This window comes from Oryza brachyantha, chromosome 2 (genome assembly GCF_000231095.2).
Source record: "Oryza brachyantha chromosome 2, ObraRS2, whole genome shotgun sequence".
NCBI classification, from domain to species: Eukaryota; Viridiplantae; Streptophyta; class Magnoliopsida; order Poales; family Poaceae; genus Oryza; species Oryza brachyantha.
This window is the reverse complement of record NC_023164.2, coordinates 9,844,810-9,866,423: the sequence shown is the minus strand read 5'-3', so window position 1 is coordinate 9,866,423 and position 21,614 is coordinate 9,844,810.

Sequence of the window (21,614 nt, the reverse complement as noted above, 5' to 3'; positions counted from 1 at the left end):
CCCCTTAACTAAAGGATTACCTCCCAACTTGTTCAAAGAACATGTGGCCAACATGGGATTGTGTAATGACCTTGAATAAGATTCTGGAAACCGGGGCTATTAAATTCAATCAACATACGCTTAATCAATCTAGGGTTTATTTATGTGATATAGTGAACTATAAGTCTTGTTGTCTCAATGATGCTAAATGTTGTTGTGACACATTGCTTTGGGGAGCTATATTATATGATGGACTCGTATGTTAACCTCTAAATCAAGGGGAGAATGTTGGTTGATTTATGGATTAGCTGATATTTAGGAAATGATATAACCACCATAATCATATCCGTCCACTATCTCTATCTCTAAATTCGTAACCCTCATGGGCCGTAACTGTGATCGGTGATTACGAGCCAGAATCAGATTAGAAAAAGTCCCTGAGGCCCACCAGTGCGATGTAAAAGAAGAGGAACCCACGGGGACACTCGTGTGGCTTATTCTCGTACTCGAAATTCGTAACTGAAGCTCTCCCGATCGGAGGACGCACTGGAAGGGTTTCGTGCCGTGATTCCAGGGCAGTGCCGTTGGAGACCCGAAGGCCAGAGGTTCGGAACAGATCACCAGCGATCTAATCTCGCCAGAAGCGAAGGAAAGAAGAAAGAATTGAAGGAAAGGAAAGGAGGCGAAAAGATGGCTTTATCTGCTAGTTTATTTAGTTTTCCGCATTTGATATTAATTGGTGATCATATAGATTAGGTTTAAATTCGTAATCTATTTTTATAGATGCAATCAATTAATCCAACAAAAAGAACTTTTGGATCACTGGCTATACTTATTTGAATCTGATGCTGTGCAGGAGGCCAAGGCACAGCGAATCTTCGTTCATCCTATGACGCGTGCTCTTCTCGTCCTTCATTCCTGAGCAAAATAGCATCATCGTAAGCACTTAGAAGTAACCCCATCCAGTAAATCATAGTTATGCAAACCCAAGAACGCATTCACCTGGTAGTAAATTTGACGGACGCAAGCATGTGTGATTGGTCCTCGTAACAATGGTTCAATTTGTGGATTTGGCCGGTGTGGTTGTATTCTCGGTAGAGATGTCCATATCAGTCAGCGTTGAAATTTTTAGGGTGTCAGAGCAGTAGAGTTTTACCTTAACTTAATTCAAGAATCTTAATACATGGGAATCCTCTCTACCCTCTGCCTATCATTCGGTTGTCGTCATTGGTCGAACTTGTTTCTTACTAATTCATACTCGTTCCATGTGATTCGATACACTTAGAATACTCTAAGGTGACATCAGTATTTGCAGGCTTGCGAATTTATCTATAAATGTAAAAATTACCAACGGTCTCTAAAAGAAAACAAAACATGCAATCACCGCAGGGTGGGAAAGCAAATTGGGATATAGGAATCTGGGCAGCCAGCCTGATCAAAATGTGCAGCTTTAATTGGGCAATTAGGCTGTACTAGCCGTCAACCTGTGCCACGGGCAATTATTATTGATGTTATAAGTACTATTATAATTATAGTGCAGCACTACTTATTAAATTATATTTAAAGTCGTAAGTAATTTTAAAATTTTATTAAATTATGTTAAAGTTTCAATTTAGTAATTTTTCTTTATTTAGTAATTCAAAAATCGAAATCATCTACCTGTTCAGTGACTACTTGTAGATTAAAATAAAAAAACATATTTTATTTATTGTGAAAATTAGATGCAATGAAAAATTGGTCCACACTATTTCCGTAGACATGGCCCATGAGTCATTCATGCAGTGCAAAAATCTCGAGGTCGTATATTACACAGCTCAAATTGGTGCTGATATGGATAAAACATCAATTGATAGGCTACTATCATGGTCGATTTGATTTTCCATCAACAGTTATGGTTTTACTGTTCATCTGATTTACTTGTGTGTACAGCTATCTTTTTGATGTTGTACAGTCCATGTTATTCAACTTTCCGAAAGCATGTTGCAAGTTGAAAATATTACGTGACCATCAATTATCTTAAAATACTCCACCCAGCTTGAAGTCAACATTTTGTGAGCTTTTTATTTGTTCTCCGGGATTATTAATTTCTCTTGTATTATATTATTAACAATTATGAAACTAATATTATATGGAATCACCCTACAAATGCGGATATGATATATGATTTATGTACCTAAAATGTTATATCGTTAGCTTACTTAGTAACTCAAAGTTACAAAAGTTTAATTTTTTAAAAATATGGATGACTTATACTTTTGGACAGGAATAAACCTGATAATGCAGATGTGCCGACCACTGTTAGATATCAATGACATCTCAATAGAAGCGTTTACGTCATCTGAATCCGAATTACAACCCATATAGGGATGAAGACGGTTTGGAATATTTTTGGATTCCAGACCAGTTTTTTGTCAAGGGCGTCGATGCCCAAGACAGCGGGTCCTCGGCTACGGAGTTCCTTGCCTCGGTGGGTAAAGGTGTCGAGGTTGTTGCCCAGTTGCCCAATTGTGAAGGAGGTGAGATTCAGAGAGAGGGAGGAGATTAGGGTTAAAATTCTTGCTTGAGCCCAAAGAGTGTTGGTTACATGGATTATATAGGCCCATGGCCTCCAAACAAAAGGAAACTAACTTTAACATAATGAATCCAACGATGAAAGGAAACTAACGATCTGCATGTCTGCATGCCTAATTCTATGCCTAGCTACTTGTTGCTGGCAATTGTTGGTCCTGGTTGTGGGCCCAACATCGGTACTGGAGGCCCCACATGACATCTCTCCCCCTCGACGAGCAGCTCGTCCTCGAGCTAGAACATGGGGTAGCAGCCGACGAAGCTGTCAAGGTCTTCCCATGATGCTGATGAAACGGGTTCGCCCTTCCAATGGACGAGCAGCTGGCGCACGCCACGGGCAAGGCGAGCGCGCATGACATGGTTGGGCTCCGGAACAACCGTGCAGTGGTGGATCGGTGGCACGTCTGGTGGCGATGTCGGGGGCGTGCCGATCAACTTCTTCAGGAGGCCCACATGGAAGACGTCGTGAAGTCGGGCACGAGTTGGCAGCTCCAAGCGATAGAAGCGGGGTTTAAGTTTGCCCATTGTCGGTGCTTGGAGGGATGCTGCGGCACGCTGATGGAGGCAGAGCCAGACCCAGTCACCGGTGGCGTAGTGGACCTCCCTGTGGTGCTTGTCATAGTAGGCCTTGTACACCGCCTGAGCCTATTCAAGTCGGTAGCGGACATCGGTGGGCAGGTCGTCACGTTCCGCCATGGACATGGCCACGGCTGCCACCCTAGTGTCACCAGGCTAGTAGGAGCGGATCATGGGCGGTTCATGGCCATAGACGATCTTTAAGGGTGTGTCCTTGAGCGCCATTTGGAATGTCGTGTTGAAGATGTAATCGGCCCATGGGAGCCAGTTTATCCATTGCCGAGGACGATCACCGGTGAGGCAGCGAAGGTACATGATGATGACCTTGTTTGCGGCCTCTGTCTGTCCGTCGGATTGTGGGTGGAATGCCGACGTCATGTGGAGCTTGGTGCCCATGAGTCGCATGAGCTCATGCCAAAATGCTGACGTGAAGATGGGATTGCGGTCAGAGACCATAGACTGCAGATCGCTGTGGAGAGATACAATCTCATGTCTGGGCCACCGACTCTGCCATGTATGGGTGCGCGAGTGGTATGAAGTGGCTGTACTTGCTGAAACGGTCCACCACCGTCAAGATGGCAGATTTGCCGCCCACGTGCGGAAGTGTCGTGATGAAGTCGAGGCTGATATCAGTCTAGAACGCCGTCAGAATAGGCAGCAGTAGAAGGAGACTACAGGGGTGCAGGTGCTCGGACTTGTCCCGCTGGTGGGTGGCGCAGGCATGAATGTGATCTTGAAAAGTCTTGCGAAGATTGGGTGAGTGGAAGTCCCGTCAGAGGCAGTGGAGCATGCACTAAACACCCTCGTGTCCATCATCGTGGATGGCGATGAGCACCTCTTGGAGCAGTGGTGATGTCGGCGGGATATAGAGTGTAATGCCTAGAAATTCCTTACACGAATTTTTGAACTTTATTGTCTATTAAAATCCCCGTGCAGGACGACCAGCTGGGGTACACCAATAGACAAAGTTGATTACATCACCATCGTTCTTAGAAACAACATTAAATAACAATTAAAGTCTAATGACAATGCAGGAAAAGTAAAATAAAGAACGTCGGACTCCAACGCAGCTGGCTCCAATCCACAGGCAACACCTTGACAGCAGACAAGCTTAAAACCTCAAAGTCGCCTCCATCTAAACAATAATCTACCTCTGAAGGGGAAAATTACGCAAGGCTGAGTACAACCACGTACTCAACAAGTAGCACGGAAAGGGAGTAGTAAATGGATGCAAATAAAGTTCAAGGAAGGGCTAGGGTTAGTTGCACAAAACCAGCAACTAAGTAAAATAGAGATTTAAATAAATAAAAACATTTACATAAAGCATATCCAGGCTGTTCAACGTTACATCATGTTGCAGCAGGCCCAACCATGACTCAACGTTAAGCCATGTTGCAGTAGTCCCAAGTGAAAGCCAGTTTACTCAGGTTATTAAAGGTTCAACTAAATGCTAAACCACGACTCTCATCCATACTCCATCATGTCCACCCTTACCTTAGTACGTCAAATAGTTCGAAGCTACGCTTCAAATCCTACCTTGCCCATACTCGGCTTGTGGTTAGCACTAAATTACTTCCAGGTTTCCCATGATCCAATCCTTAATTGTCATGGGTGTGACTCTCGAAACCAGGCACCCACGACCCACATTATTAGTATTTTAGTTGAAATTAACCCTGACCGGGTAATAAAACATTAACAGCTAAAATTATTCTAACAGTGATTAAAGGTTCCCATGTGCTACTTGTTCTAAGCAGTACTCTACTTCAATTACCTGGGTATATCAAGGATAAAGAATGGGTAACATAAAGTAAAGTATGGTAAATACTTTAAGTAAATAATGCACATTTGAATGAATAAAGTAGGAATTTTACAATAAATGGGATCAATATGGTCAAAAGAAGTGCCACTTGCCATGCTAAGTCTCAGGAGGGATCTCTGCGACGATCTCGAAGTAAACAGGCGCTTCGGCGGAGTCTGAATCTAAGCGACAAAGCACAAAAATAAATAAACATGCACAAACTCAACCGAAACAGCAAAAGAAACTATTTTTAGTGGATTCTTGGCATTTTTCTAGATTTAATGAAATTTGAATGGACTAAAACGCAGATTAGATGAATTAGTTACGAATTTTAGAAGTTTTCTAGGTTTTAAAACTAATAAGGAGAAACCTTAAATTGATTTATTGCGCAATAGGTGAGATCAATGACGTCAGCCTGAGGAAGAGAGGGGTGGCACCGATAGGTGGACCCCAAGAGTTGGTGAGAGGGGTGGGGGCCGCCGGCTAACAGGTGGGACCCATCAGTTAGAGACGAGAAACAGGGGAGGGGAGGAAGGAGGCGGTCAGCGCTCGGCCGGCAACTGGGCGGCGGCGCAGAGACCGGCTAGCCATGGCCGACGAGCGGTGACAACGGCGGCACGGGGTCCCGCGGGCTACGACGATGGCGATGACATTGGCAATGGCAAGGAAGGGGGCGACGCGAGGGCGCGGCCGATGGAAGTGGCGGTGTTGGACTGACGCGATGGAAACGACACGCGACGAGCTCGGGCGTGCGCAGGCGCGGGCGGTGGCAGTTCGACTTTGGTGACGGCAGAGGACGGCGGCGACATTGAGTAGCGGGGACGGCCGGTGACGGCGCACACCAACGTATTCTGCAATTTCCCTTTTCATACTGACCCACCGAAACTTCTCTTTTAGGTCTTGGTACATCTTTGTGCTTCATGGGTGAAAGGAATACTGAGTTCCCTGAGCTTCCTGGAGTATCAACTCCTTTAACTCCTTGTTGTCAGGTACACACAACCTTTCACCTAACCAAATTGTCCCATGCTCATCTTCTCTAAAGTCCCGAGCTTTACCAACTCGCATGTTCTTTCTAAGTTCCACTATGTCCAGATCATCGGCCTGGCTTGGCAAACTTGATCCATGAGTGTAGGTTGTGCCTCTAGGGCTGCCACAAAACCTTCTTCTATCAAACTCAAGTTCAAATGCTTGAACTCCTATTGTAATGGTTCACAAACTTTTGCTGCCCAAGAGATATTGCAATAACTCTTGTGACTAAGGGCATCTGCAACCACGTTGGCCTTGCTCAGGTGATAGTGAATCCCTAGAACATAAGCCTTGATCAGTTCCAACCATCTTCGTCGGCTGAGATTCAAGTCCGGCTGAGTAAAAGAGTACTTCAAACTCTTATGATCCATATACATCTCGCATTGGTTACCGATGAGCTAGTGTCGCCAAATTTTCAAGGCATGAGGTACTTATTCTCATGCGGTCTCAACTATCGAGAGGCATAGACAACCACCTTTCCTTCCTGCCTCAACACACAACCTAAACCAGATCTGGACGCATCACGGTAAACTTGGAAGTCTTTCGTCTGGTCCGGCAGAATCAACACTAGTGTTGACCCCAATTTCTGTTTTAGTTCTTCAAAGCTCTTGGCACACTCGACTGACCATTTGAATTTTTCTTCTTTCTTCAATAACTGGGTCATTGGTTTAGCAGTATTTGAGAAGTTCTCAATTAACCGACGGTAATAACTCGCAAGTCCTAGGAAACTTTTGATTTGAGTAACTGTTCTTGGCGGGGTCCACTTTGTGACAGACTCCACATTGCTCAGGTCAACGGCGACACCTTGAGCGTTGATCACATGTCCAAAAAACTTCACTTCTTGTAGCAAGAAACTACACTTGTTGAACTTGGCATAAAGCTGGTGTTCTCTCAGTGTTCAAGCACTATTCATAGATGTTGCTCATGTTCTTCTTCAGACGTAGAATAGATGAGGATATCATCAATGAAGACAACCACAAAGTTATCCAAGTACTCCATGAATATGTTCATGAGATTTATAAAGAATGCCATGGCATTTGTAAGTCCAAAAGACATTACCGTACATTCATACAAGTCATAGCGAGTAGTGAATACAGTCTTGGGGATATCCTCATCAGGATTCTCAACTGGTGATAGCTTGATCTCATATCAATCTTGGAGAAGACTTTAGCACCCTTCAACTGATCGAATAGATCATACTTTCTCGGCAGAGAATACTTGTTTTTGATGGTCACGTCATTCAGGGCACGGTAATCAACACACATCTTTTTGGTCTTGTCATTCTTCTCAACAAAGATAACCGGGGCACCCCAAGGTGAAGTACTCAGTCGGATGTAAACCTTTGATATCTACTCATCAACTTGCTTCTTTACTTCTGCCATCTCATTGGCTACCATCCGATAGGGTCTCTTGTATATTGGTGTCATTCCGGGTACCAGATTGATACGAAACTTGACCTCTCTTTCAGACGGTAGTGAGATCATCTAGAAAGACTTCAGGACACTAACAGACCACTAGTATGTCTTCCAATTTTAGGACACCTTCATTGGCCTATGGTGGTTGCTCTTCTGCTTCCACTTGGTTCATTCTAATCCCCATCTTCACTGGTCAAGGTGATTGTGCGGTTAGCACAATCAATCACCCCTTATTGCTTGGTAAGCTAGTCCATTCCTAAAATGACATCTAGGTGTTTGGATTCAAGAAGGATGAGATTGGCTAGAAATTGTGTTTCTTTGATTTCTATGGGCACTTCTGGGCTATAGCTGATCGAAGTCATACTATGTCCTAGGGTACTAACCCACATCGGGTTCCTTAGTTTTTCTTTCCTTAACCCATGCATTCCCACAAACTTGCTTGAAATTAAAGAATGCATAGTGCCAGAATCGAAAAGTACTAAGTGACGCGGGCCTGCACGAACTTCTGCCTGCCGCGCTTTGGCTTTGGGTACTTATCGGCAAAGCGACCTGGCTCGCCACAGTTGTAGCACACTCCAGGCTTGGCACCTAGATCTTTTCTCGCTAGCGGAGGTTGAGTTGACTGGGCAGGAGCATTCTGCAGACGCTGGGCTAGTGCTGGGAGGAGACGTTGTGCTGGGGCACGCTGAGACTGGCCCCCACTATTGTTGAAGTTATTAGGGTTGAAGGGGTGATGCTGGCAGACAATGAAGGTGGACTGTCCATACGACTGACTAGGAGGGTGCGGACCGGTATGGAACCGGGGCTTCTGAGGGTGCTGCTGGTTGGGCCTGAACTGCGAGGCTTTCCTTTTCGTGTCAATCTGGAGTTGCTATTCCTCCTAATGGATGGCCTTGTCAACCAACTTATTGAAGAATTTTCTTGCCTTCCGGCGTCAGTGCAGACATCCTCGGGGGCGTATCGCGCTAGGTGATTGAACTCATGTAGGTACTCAGTCACGGCCTTATACCTTGTTGCAGAGCACGTAAATCTCTCTACTTCTGGGTGAGAATCCCATCTGAGATATGGGCCTTGTGGAAGTTGTGGTAGAACTCCGCCCAGGTGACCTCTATTGTGGCGGCACAGGACACCAAGAAATTGTCCCACCAGGCAGAGGTAGGACACATGAACTGATGTGCGGCGAAGCCGACCTTCTCCTGGTGCTGGCGAAGGTTGGGGATCGGACGCGGAGGAACTTGGGAAACTTGGACAGCACCAAGGGTGGCCCATGCTACTGGTTCTAGTTTTGGTTCTGATTCTGAATCAATAGTTGTTCATTTTTGGTGTTGCTGCTGCTGCTGTTGCATCTGTTGCATTAGTAGAGTGAACATCTACATCTGGCATGTAATCACTTGCGGGGGAGGTCTGTTGTTGTCAGTCCCATCATTGTCGCGATGGCCATTGTGGGTGTTCACCATCTGCATGAGCGGTGAGAGTAGAAAGACAAAGGAGAAAAAGAAACAACTAAGCAAAAAGGGGCTTTAATTATTTAATGAAGTGTAATTGTCTAACTTAGAAACACACTTAAAATCCACGTAACTCCTGGTGGTACAACCATAACCCCGCTACTTGTCATGGTGCACCACTAGCCTTGAAGCGAAGCAAACCTAACACACAACGACTACGAGAAACAAAATCTAGGGATAACATCTAATGCTTGGAAGGAGTGCGATGGCCGGCGGTAGGAGCAGGTTCTTCTTCGTCTTTAGAACGACTCCTGGAGTTGTTGGGGAGACCGGACTCGTTCTCACCGGAGACAGACCTGCTGCTGCTTGCAAGCGTCTTTGTACCACTAGGGTCTCCGATAGCGCTGCTAGGAGAGACGCTATACTCTGGGACTAGGGTTGGTGAGGTCAGCACTAGCTGCATCAGGGGATGCGGGTTGGACGGGCCGTCAAAGGTGGCTTGAGCTCTTGGTGGCGTGCGTGTCCGCTTCCTTACTGTGGTGCGAACCTTTGCACCTCCGGGCACTGGGCGTCCCTGCAGCCTGGCATTCTCCTTCTTCAGATGATCAACCATGTTCTGCAAGTGAACGATATTCATCAGCTTGCGGTCGTTCTTGGCCTTGGTTGCATCGAAGGTCGCGGTGCATCCTCTCGAGTCCTTGTAGCACTGTAAACATCCTATTGATGGTAGGGTCTTGCTCACTCCTGGCATACCAGAACACACTGACCATGGAATTGGCTCCACGACCAGGGTGATACCAATAAGCCGAGTGATAGAACGTCAGGACATGCCTGGCCTTAAGGGTCGCCATCATGCTGATGCTGCCTCTTGACAAGTGTGGCCGTGCGAGCCTCCAATTCCTTCCACTACCAAGTTTGGGAGGTAGCCAGGAATCCCATGCAGCTCTAGTCGGACTCGATGAGTGAACTCGCCACTGAGAGGGTGAACCATAGGGTACTTTGGTTCGTAGGGGTAGCCTGCGGTGAAGGACCCCCTACTAAGTTCCATCACGAAACCACTCATTCGATGTCCACGGTGAGCTGCGGGAAGGTTGGCTGTCACACCCGGAGTTTCGTCCTAAGCCTAAATCGTAAAAAGAAATTCGTAACCAACAATTGGCTTAATTAACTCAGGAAGAATCCCTCTAAAAGAACCTAATTCATTTAAATCGAGGCTCGCAAATCGACTAACTGGATTTAAATTCAAATTGCAGAAGTATAAAATTTGGCCAAACAAATTAATTTAAAACTCGGCAAAAGTGGGGTTTTCCTTTTTCCCTCCTTTTTCCTTTCTTTTTCCCTTCCTTCTCAAATTGGGCCGAAGTCCAATTTTCCTCCCTCTTTCTTTTTCCTTTTCTTTTTCTTTTTCTTTTCCTTCCCGGGCCGGCCCAGCCGAGCCAGCCCGCAGCCTCCTCCTCGGCCGGCCCAGCCGAGCTGGCCTCCCTCCGCCCGCCAGCGCGCGCCCCGCCTGGGCCGCCGCTCGGCCCAGCTCCCGCGTCGCCCGCTCGACCGCGCCGCGAGTCCGCGCCGCCTCCCTCCTCTCTCTCGCGCCACTGACAGGTGGGGCCCACCTGTCAGCGACCGAGCTCCGCCAGCCCGCGCCGGCCGAGTCAGAGTCCGCCGCCGCGCCGCAACCGCCGCCGCCGAGACCGCGTCGTCGCCGACTCGGTCTCCAACCTCCGCCCGCCCTAGCCGGTGCCCCCACCCTATAAATCCCCACCGCTGCCGCGCTGTCGCCCACTTTCCGCCGTCGCTCGTGTCGCCGCCGCTCTGCTACCTCTCGCCGCCGCCGTGCAATTTTCACCTTCGGACGCCTTCGCCGCTGTCCAGCCGCGTCATCGCCTCCGTGCCGCTGTCGCCGACCGGTCGCCATCCTCGTCGTCGCCGGTGAGCGTCCCCCACGCCGTTCATTCCTCCGTCGCGTCGTCGCCGTCGCGCCCAGTCGCCTCACCGCCGCCAATCGATCTCCGCCGCCACCGCCGATCTCCCGCACCCGCCCGCGTCGCCACCTCCGCCTTGGTCTCGCCGACCCGCCCGCGCCCTCGCCGCCGCCGGTGAGCACCCGCACCCTCCTCCCCTCTTTCTCCCCCTTTCCGGCCGACCGCCGCCGAGTCGCGCGCCGTCGCCGGACGAGACCGAAGCTCGCCGCTCCCGCCGGCCGCCGTGGTCGTCGTTGCCTCCACGTCGCCGATGTCTGCCCGCCGTTGCCTGCGCCCGCGCGTGCCGCGCCGTCGCCGCTCGCCAGTCGCCGTCGCCGCTGTTCTGCCGGGTTGCGCCCGTGCGTCGCCGCCCCGGCCGTCGTCGCCGTCGCGCCGTCGCCGCTCGCCGGTCGTCGCCGTTGCGCCGTCGCCGTGCGCCGCTGCCGCCACGTTGCCCGCCGCTCCCGCCGGTCACCGCCGTCCGCCCGACCGCGCGTTCTGTCACCTCCTCTCTGTTCCTCTCTCGCTGACGAGTGGGTCCCACCCGTCAGTCGTCCCCGCGCCCGCCTCCTATCTCTCTCCTCCTCGGGCCCGCGTGTTAGTCTCTCCCTCTCCCCTTCTCTCACCGACAGGTGGTCCCCACCTGTCAGCCGTCAGTTTCCTCTCTCCTCGCTGACGTCAGCAGCCCCATTAATTGCGCAATAATTGATTTAGGATTTTTCTGTTTAGCTAAAAAACCCAGAAAACTTCTAAAATTCATAAGTAATTCATCTAGTCTCCGTTTAGGTCCATTCAAATTTCATTAAATTCATAAAATTATCAAGAATCCATTAAAAATAGTTTCTTTTGCTGTTTCAGTAGAGTTTGTGCCTGTTTTATTTATTTTTGTGCTTTGTCGCTTAGATTCGGACCCCGCCGAAGAGCCGGTTTACTTCGAGATCGTCGCCGAAGTTCCCCAAGGGCCAGAGCAAGGCAAGTGACACTCATCCTTGAACATATTGAACCCATTATTGCAAATTCCTCGCTTATTTATTTCAAATATGCATTGTTTTAATTAAAGTACTTACTTTATGCTATTTTCGGGTAAACCTTACTATTATGCCGTCGTTTATCCAACTTTATTCATTGCTGGACCAGGGGTAACTTGATTAGAGTCAGGCCTAGGTTAATGCTTAGCCATGCTTAGAACAAATAGCTCATGGGATCACATTTAATTATGCTTAGTTCTGAATAGCTTAGATAGTGATTCACTACCCGGTTCGGGTTAATGTCAACTAAAATATTGATAATGGTGGGCTGTGGGTGCATGGTTTTGAGAGTCGCACCCATGGCGATTAAGGACCGGTTCACGGGAAACCCTGGAAGTAAATAAGTGCTAACCACATGCCGAAATGGGTAAGGTGGGATTTGGAGCATGACTTCGAACTATTTGACGTACCCAGGCAAGGGTAGGCGTGATGGAGTATGGACGGGCAATCGTGGTGTAACGAAAGCTTCTCCTGCTTCCGGATCTACCAAGGCACAAGAGGGGACTGCCTGACTTGGTGTAAAGGATGGGGTGAAACCTGAAGTGTGGTGCGATTAAATAGGGAGGGTTGTGTAACGGGTCCTATCACGGTCTCCTTTCCGGTATGCCGTGGTGGTATGTCGGCACATGTTCAAGTGTAGTGGAGTCGTATCTTGTGGGTACAGTAGTGCACCTCTGATCAGAGTATAAACTATTCAAATAGCCGTGCCCACGGTTAAGGGCGAACTCCCAGCTTCACTGTGATTAGTGAACCTTAATAACTTGAGTAAATTTGTTATCACTCGGGACTACTGCAACGTGGTGTAACGTTGAGTAGTGGTTGGGCCTGTTGCAACGTGGTGTAACGTTGGACAGTGTTGTGGTACTTTACAACTGCTTATTTTATTTATGCTTTACTGTACTTAATTACCTTTATTCTTTAAGCTCTGTTATTTATTTAAACTGCTGCTTTATTGCAACTAACCCTAGTCTGTCCTTGTAAATCCCGTTGCATCATTTATTTTCCCCTTGTCCGTGTTACTTGTTGAGTACGGTGGTTTGTACTCAGCCTTGCTTAACTTTCCCACCCCAGAGCTAGAAGTCGAGTCCGATGGAGGTGCCTCTCAGGAGTGAGCTGTTCCGCCGTCGAAGTGTTGCCTGTGGACTGGAGCCGTACCCGCTGGAGCTAGTCTACCCCCTTTGTTTTTCTTTCCGCTGCATTTCCGCTAGAATAAGTGTAATTTTTAGTTGTTTCTAAGAACGATGGTTATGTAATCAACATTGTCTTTTTGTGTACCCTGGCTGGTCCTGGACAGGGATTTAATACACAATTAAGTTCAGAAATTCGTGTGAGAAATTTCTGGGCGTGATATTGGCCATCTATAGATACCAAGGAATTGAGAATCAATGGAGGCAAGCTTTGTTTTAGACAAAACAAACAACAAAAGAAACAAGTAAACAAGGTTTTACCTGTTAAATACTTTTACTCACTCCTTTTCAGCCAAAAACTTACCTTTAAACCACTCACACCTTTGGAGATCACCCACTCGCTTTCAAACCTTTTTAGAAACGAATGCACAAATATGGAAAGCAGAGGGCTCTTAGAGTTTCCATTTGGCTTTTCCTATGGTCAAGGGTGGCTCTGATACCAACTTGTCACGCCCAGAAATTAAAATCTCCGTCGAGGACCAGCCAGGGTACACCAATAGACAAAGTTGATTACATCACCATCATTCTTAAAAATAGCAGTAAATAACCATTAAAGTCTAACGACATGTAGCGGAAAGTAAAATAAAGGACGTCGGATTCCAACGCAGCTGACTCAATTCCACAGGTAACACCTTGACGACGGACAACCTTCAAACCTCAGAGTCTCCTCCAGCTCAACCGTACTATACCTCTGAAGGGGGGAAATTACGCAAGGCTGAGTACAACCACGTACTCAACAAGCAGCACGGAAAAGTAGTAAATGAATGCAAATACAGTTCAAGGAAGGGCTAAGGTTAGTTGCACAAAAGCAGTAGTTAAGTAAAACAGAGATTTAAATAGAATAGCAGGATTTAAAATAAATAGGCAAAGCATTTAAATAAAGCATCTCCACACTGTGCAATGTTACACCATGTTGCAATAGGCCCAACCACGCCCAACCACTACATAACCTTACACCACGTTGCAGTATCCCCAAGTGAAACCAGTTTACTCAAGTTATTAAAGATTCAACTAATCACAGTGAATCTAGAAATCCGCCCGTGGCCGTGGCCACGACTATTCAAATAGGTTTACTCTAATGAGAGGTGTACTACTGTACCCACAAGACACGCCTCCACTGCACTTGAACATGATGTGCCACCATGACACACCGGAAAGGACACCATGCTTGGACCTGTCACATAACCCTCACTATTTAATCGCACCGCACTTCAGGTTTCACCCCCTCCTTTACACCAAGTCAGGCAGTCCCCTCTTATACCTTGATGAATTTGGAAGCAGCATAGGCCATCATTACACCACGACTCTCATCCAAACTCCATCACACCCACTCTTTACTTGGTACGTCAAATAGTTTGAAGCTACGCTAGCTTCAAATCCCACATTGCCCTTACTCGGCTTGTGGTTAGCACTAAATTACTTCTAGGGTTTCCCGTGAACTGGTCCTTAATTGTCATGGGTTTGACTCTCAAAACCGTGCACCCACGACCCATCATTATCAATATTTTAGTTGGAATTTAACCCTGACGGGTAATGAATCATTTCACTAAAATCAGTCTAACCATGATTATAGGTTCCCATGAGCTACTTGTTTTAAGAAGGGCTAAGCATGGCCTAGACCTAATACTACTTCAATTACCCTAGGTAGAACAAGAATAAAGAATGGGTAAACAAGGGTATAATAATCATAGGTTAAACCCGGAGAATAACATAAAATAACGTATGGTAAATACTTTAAGAAAATAATGCACATTTGAATGAATAAAGCAGGAATTTTACAATAAATGGGATCAATATGGTCAAAAGGAGTGCCACTTGCCTTGATCAGCCACAGGAGGGATCTCAACGATGATCTTGAAGTAAACCGGTGCTTCGGCGGGGTCCGAATCTAAGCGACAAAGCACAAAAATAAATAAACAGGCATAAACCATATTGAAATAGAAAAATAAACTATTTTATTGGATTCTAGGCATTTTTTTGGGTTTAATGAAATTTGAATGGACTAAAACGGTGGCTAGATGAATTAGTTATGAAAAACTAAACAAGAAAAACGTTAAATCGAAGTTTTCTGGGTTTTTAAACTAAACAGAAAAACATTAAATCGATTTATTGTGCTATAGGTAAGATCAATGACGTCAGCCCAAGGGAGAGAGGGGCGGCACCGACAGGTGGACCCCACCTATCGGTGAGAGTGGGAGGTCGGGAGAAGCTGGCAAGTGAGGCCCGCTAGGAGGAGGGAGAGGTGTGCGGGCGGCTGGCTGACGGGTGTGACCTGTCAGTCAATGAAGGGAAACATGGGAGGGGAGGAAGAAGGCGATCGGCACATGGCCGGCGACCGAGCGGCTACGCGAAGACCGACCAGCCACGGCTGATCGGCGGCGGCAACGGCGGCACGGCGTCCGGCGGGTGATGAGGACAGCCACAACGTCGGCAACGGCAAGGGACGCGGTGCCGTCAGACCGACACGGCGGTGATAGCATGTGATGAGCGCGGGCACGCTGTAGCGCGGGCGGTGGTGGTTCGGTGATGGCATCGTGAAGGCAACAGCGATGGTGGTGGACGGCGGCGACGTCGAGCGGCGGCGACGGCCGGCAAAGGCGCGGACCAACCCGATGATGGCGACAATGGGAAAACGAGAAAGGAGAGGGGAAGAGGGGCTTACCGGCGACGCGAAGGACGGTGACGGGTGAGCGTGGAGGTGGCATGCGGGGTGACGGGGGCTAGTGTGAGAGATCAGCGGTGGTGCACGACATCGACGGAGAGGGCTTGGCGGCGGCGCTCTAGAGGGAGGGGGAAAACTGGCAGCACCGGATGGAAAGGGGTTTAAATAGGCGGGGGGAGTTGCCGGCATTTGGAAAGGAGGGTCCTAGGGTTTCCATTGGGCTCATCCTAGGGTCAAGATTGGCTCTGATACCAACTTGTCACACCTAGAAATTTACACCAAATTTTTGAACAATAGCATGAATTAATCTCGGTCTAGGAATCAGCCCGAGTACACACTATGACAAATTAATACACAGTTCTACGACTTAAAAACAAATAAAAAACAATTATGTATTGAAATGCAGCGGAAAAAGAAAATGAACTAAACCATCTAATCTTCAGCCTCAGTTGGCGAAGACGGCTCCACACCACAGTCATTCTCGACGGCAGACTGAACCTCACTTCAACCTTCGGAACAACTTTCTTCTGACATAGGCTCTGTCACTTTCTCTGGTAGGAAAAAATTAAGCAAGGCTGAGTACAAACCACCGTACTCAACAATAACACCCAAGAGGGGAGAATAATGAATGCAATAGGGTATAAAGGACAGGCTAAGGTAAAATTGCACAAAAGCGGCAGTAATTTAGAAAAATATTAAATAAAATATACCGAATAAAAGTAAAGTAAGCATTTAAAATAATCATCAACTGTCCAACGTTACACCACGTTGCAACAGGCCCAAACCACTGTCTAGCGTTACACCACACTGCGACAGGGTCAACCCTCTGCCCAACGTTAAACCACGTTGCGACGGACCCAAACCACTGCCAACGTTACACCACATTGAGTAGAGTCAAACCAGTTCCAAGATTACTCAAGTTATTAAAGGTTCGACTAATCCCAGCAAATCTGTCAATTCGCCCAATAACCACGGGCACGGCTATTCGAATAGTTTTACTCTGCAGAAGTGTACAACTTTACCCACAAGACATGACTCCCAAGCATGTTACCATGCCCCAACGTTTCACCACGATACCTCAGTACGGAAACCTTGATAAGACCTTTTACCTAACTCTCCCTAGACAATCGCACCACACTTTAGGTTTCACCCCCTCCTTTACACCAAGTTGGGCAGACCCCTCTTGTGCCAAGGTGAATCCGGAAGCAGCATAGGACCATCGTTACACCACGACTCCCATCCATACTCCATCACGCCGACCCTTGCCTGGGTACGTCGAATAGGGACTAGCTAGACTACAAGTCTCACCGTTGCCTACTTTGGATTGTGGTTAGTACGTGTAAGACTTACAACGTTTCCTGAGAACCGGTCCTTAATTGCCATCGACACGACTCTCAAAACCATACACCCACAGCCCACCATAAGCAACATTTTAGTTGTAGTTAATCCACATCGAGAAATTCATCATGATCACAACCATTAAAGGTCTATGAAAGTCTAACAGTTAATTAATTAATAACAGGTGAGCTAGTTGAGCTAAGCATGGCTAAGCATTGCCTAATCCTAATTGTGGTCAAATTAACCCTGGGATGACAATGATAAACAGTAGGAATCAATGGGTATAAAGGTAAATGCCCAATAGATAAGTAAAGTAAATAGTTTTGCATAAAACGATGCATGTTTGAATGTATAGCGGGGATTTTATAATCATAGGATCAACATGATCAAAGAGGGGTGCCACTTGTCTTGCTCAGACCCACGAGAAACTTCGGCGACGACTTCGAGAACAAACGGCGCTGCGATGGGGGAAAAACCTATGACAAACAGAGCAAACAGGCAAAAATAGGCTATAAAACTACTGAAACAAAGAAAGAAACTATTTTTAATGGATTCTTGGTATTTTTCAGGATTTAATGAACTTGAATGGGCCTAAATGGAGACTAGATGAATTAGTTATGAATTTTGGAAGATTAACTATGTTTTTAAACTAAACAGAAAACCTTAATGAATTATGGCGCAATTAATTAGAGGCGATGACGTCAGCACATGAGAGAGAGGAGGCTGATGGCTGATAGGCCAGGCTCACTTGGTAGTGGCATGGCAAAGGGGTCAGAGTATGACACGTGGGGCCCACGGGTCATAGGCTCAATGAGAGAGGGGCGAAAAGTTGACGAATGGGACCCACGGGGAGAGAGAGGCTGGCCGTGGCGGGTGGCTGCCAGGTGGGGCCACGGGGAGGCGAGAGAGAAGGAGAGAGTGACGGGTGGGCCCGGCGAGGAAGTGAGAGAGAACAGGGTAGGGGGAAGGAGATGGCTCGGCCGAGCGGGAGGCGGCAACGGCGGAGGCCGGCGGTGCAAGGTGACGGCGGTCGGCGACTGGCGGCGTGGAGGCATGGCGTCCAGTGCCGACAAAGACGACGTCGACGGCCAAGAGGCGGCGGCGCACCGCCACCGACGGTGATGGCGACGTGGAGCAGGCACGAGGTGGCTTCAGCCCGGGGAGACGGCGGCGTGGCTGGTGGGCACTGGCGCGCTCCGACGGCGGTGGCGGCTCTTCAGCAGCGGCGAGGCGAAGGTGGTGGCGGGTGGAGGGGCGGCGATGGCGGCCGGAGTGCGCACGAGCGTGGCGGTGGCGGCGGCTTGGCAGTGGCGCCCGAAGGGGAAGAAAGAGCGGGGGAAAAGGATGGCGGCGGCTCACCGGTGACAAGAACGGCGGCGGTGAGTCGGCGACAGGGTGGCGTGGCTCAGAACAGCGGCGAGATCGGGATCGGGATCGGGTGGCGGCGGCGTCGGCCGAGCGGCGCGATGGCAGGCAACCGGCGTAGGCGCGGCAATAGGCAAGGGAGAAAGAGAGGGGAGAGAGCGGCGCTCACCGGTCGTGGAGGATGGCGACAACGACACGGAGCGGCAGCTACGCGGCACGGCACGCACGGAAGGCGGCGGCACAAGCCGACGCATGGCAGTGCGAGTGGGCAAGACGACGGCGGCGTGCGCTTGTGGCGGCGGCAAGCGTGGTCGGAGAAAGGAGGGGAGGAGCGGCGCGCAATGACGGCTTGACGGCGCGGCGTGTGCGCAGGGAGACAGAGGAGGATGGAGGGAGGGGGACATTGTGGCGACGGTGGCCGGGGAGAGGCGGCAGCGTCGGCACGATGACGGCAAGGCGTCGCACGGTGGCAACACCTAGCGGCGACGGTGAAAAGGAGTGAGCGGCGCGACCACGGTGTATTTTATAGGGCGCGGCGGTGGCATGCAAAGTGCAGGGGTGGTTTGCCGGGGCGGCACATGGATGGCGGCGAATGGTTGCGGGGCGGCTGTTGCGATGCGCGGACACGGAGGAGGCGGGGAGGTTGTTGATGGCGGGGCTAGGAAAAGCGCCGTGGGCAGTTGCGCGTGGCGGGAGAAGCGGCACGGCCATTGGGCCGGCGCGGAGGAGCGGCGGTGGTTCTGGCCGACACGCGGCACGACGCCGTGACGAGGGACGTGGCGCAGCTCGGTCGGGTGATGCGACACCGTGGTGAGGCACATCGGTGACATGAGCAGGGCGAGGCGGCACGGCGCGGACGCGAGGCGACGGCGCGAGCAGCACGGATGTGCGGCAGCCAGCGTGATTGGTCGGGTGATGCGACACCGTGGTGAGGCACATCGGTGACATGAGCAGGGCGAGGCGGCACGGCGCGAACGCGAGGCGACGGCGCGAGCAGCACGGATGTGCGGCAGCCAGCGTGATTGGTGGTGGCGGTGATGCAGTGACGCGCGACGCCGACGGCGACGAGGAGGCGAGCACCAGTGGGCAGTGGGCGCAGCAGAGGAGAGTGGTGGCGTGCGCGGACGCGGGTGCGCGGTGTCACGCCCAGAAATTTACACCGAATTTCTAAACAACAGCATGTATTAAATCTTGGTCCAGGAATCAGCCCGAGTACACACTATGACAAATTAATACATAGTTCCACGACTTAAAAACAAATAAAAACAATTATCTATCGAAATGCAACGGAAAAGGAAAACAAGACTAGAACATCTAATCTTCAGCTGCAGCTGGCGATGACGGCTCCACACCACAGGCATTCTCGACGGCGGACTAAACCTCACTTTAACCTTGGGAACAACCTTCTGACAGAAACTCTGGCACTTGCTCTGGTGGGCGAAAAATTAAGCAAGGCTGAGTACAAACCACCGTACTCAACAAGTAACACCCAAGAGAGGAGAATAATGAATGCAACAGGGTATCAAGGATAGGCTAAGGTTAAATTGCACAAAGCTACAGTAATTTAGCAAAACAGTAGATAAAATAGACTGAAATAAAAGTAAAGTAACATTTAAAATAATCATCCACTGTCCAACGTTACCCCACGTTGCAACAGGCCCAGACCGCTGTCGAACGTTACACCACGTAGCGACAGGGTCAACCCTCTGTCCAACATTAAACCACGTTGCGACAGACCCAAACCACTGCCAACGTTACACCACATTGCGCAAGTTCAAACCAGTTCCAAGATTAATAAAATTATTAAAGGGGTTCAACTAATCCCAGTGAATCTGTCGGTTCGCCCAATAACCGCGGGCACGGCAATTCGAATAGTTTTACTCTACAGAGCTGTACAACTTTACCACAAGACATGGCTCCCAAGCATGTTACCATGCCCCAACGTATCACCACGATACCTTAGTACGGAAACCATGATAAGACCTTTCACCTAACCCTCCCTAGACAATTGCACCGCACTTCAGGTTTCACCCCCTCCTTTACACCAAGTTGGACAGTTTCCTCTTGTGCCTTGGTGAATCCGGAAGCAGCAGAGGCTTTCGTTACACCACGATTGCCCGTCCATACTCCATCAAGCTCACCCTTGCCTTGGTACATCGAATAGGGACAAGCTAGATTACGAGTCTCACCGTTGCCCATTCTGGCTTGTGGTTAGTACGTGTAAGACTTTCAGGGTTTCCTGAGAACCGGTCCTTAATTGCCATGGGCACGACTCTCAAAACCATGCACCCACAGCCCACCATAAGCAATATTTTAGTTGTATTAATCCACAACGGGATATTAATAATGATTACAACCATTAAAGGTCTATTAAAGTGTAACAGTAATTAAATAATAATTGGTGAGCTAGTTGAACTAAGCATGGCTAAGCATTGCCTAACCCTAAGTCTAGTCAAATTAACCCTGGGATGACAATAATAATGAATGGGAATCAACGGATATTGTCACGCCCTGAGTTTTACCCTAGCCAAGAAATAATTAAATAATGCATTAAAAATAATTTGTTAATTAAAGTTCAGGAGAAAACTCAGTGTAATAAATTAATTTAATTAATTTGAAGCTTTTCGGATATTCTAAAATATCCCGAAAGCATTTTAAATGATTAACAGGATTTATATTTGAATTGCAGTCAATAAAATTTGGTCTAATAAACTTAATAAAAATCGGCAAAATTGGAGGCAATTTCTTTTTTTCCCTCCTTTCTTTTTCTTTTCTTTTTCCCTTCTCCCTTTTTTCCTTTTTCCCTTTTCTTTTTCTCTTTTCCTTTTTCCTCTCCTTGGCCGAACTGCTCCTCCTCTCCTCCCTGTACGATCCTCTCCTCCTCCTCCCCAAGCCATGCAGCCTCATCTCTATCTCCACCAAAAAAATCAATTCCAATTAATTAGGATTCTAAATTTTATCTCTTTGAAACCTTATCATTTCCTTGTTAATAGGAGATGGATAACTAGATCTATCTCTAGCTTCCCCCTATAAATACCCCCTACACCCTTGCCTCTTTTCCCCATCTCCCTCTCCCGTGCATCTCCAGTCACCCCTTCCGCCTCCACTACAGCTGTGCCGCCCCTATCCCAGCAGCTGCGCAGCAAGCCGCTAGCAGCCCTGCTGCATCCTTGTTCGCAGCACGTCGTCGGCTGGTCTCTCTCCACCAAATTTTAGGTTCGCATACATTTTATTCTTGCGAATCAATCTAAATTAATCTACCGTTTAAT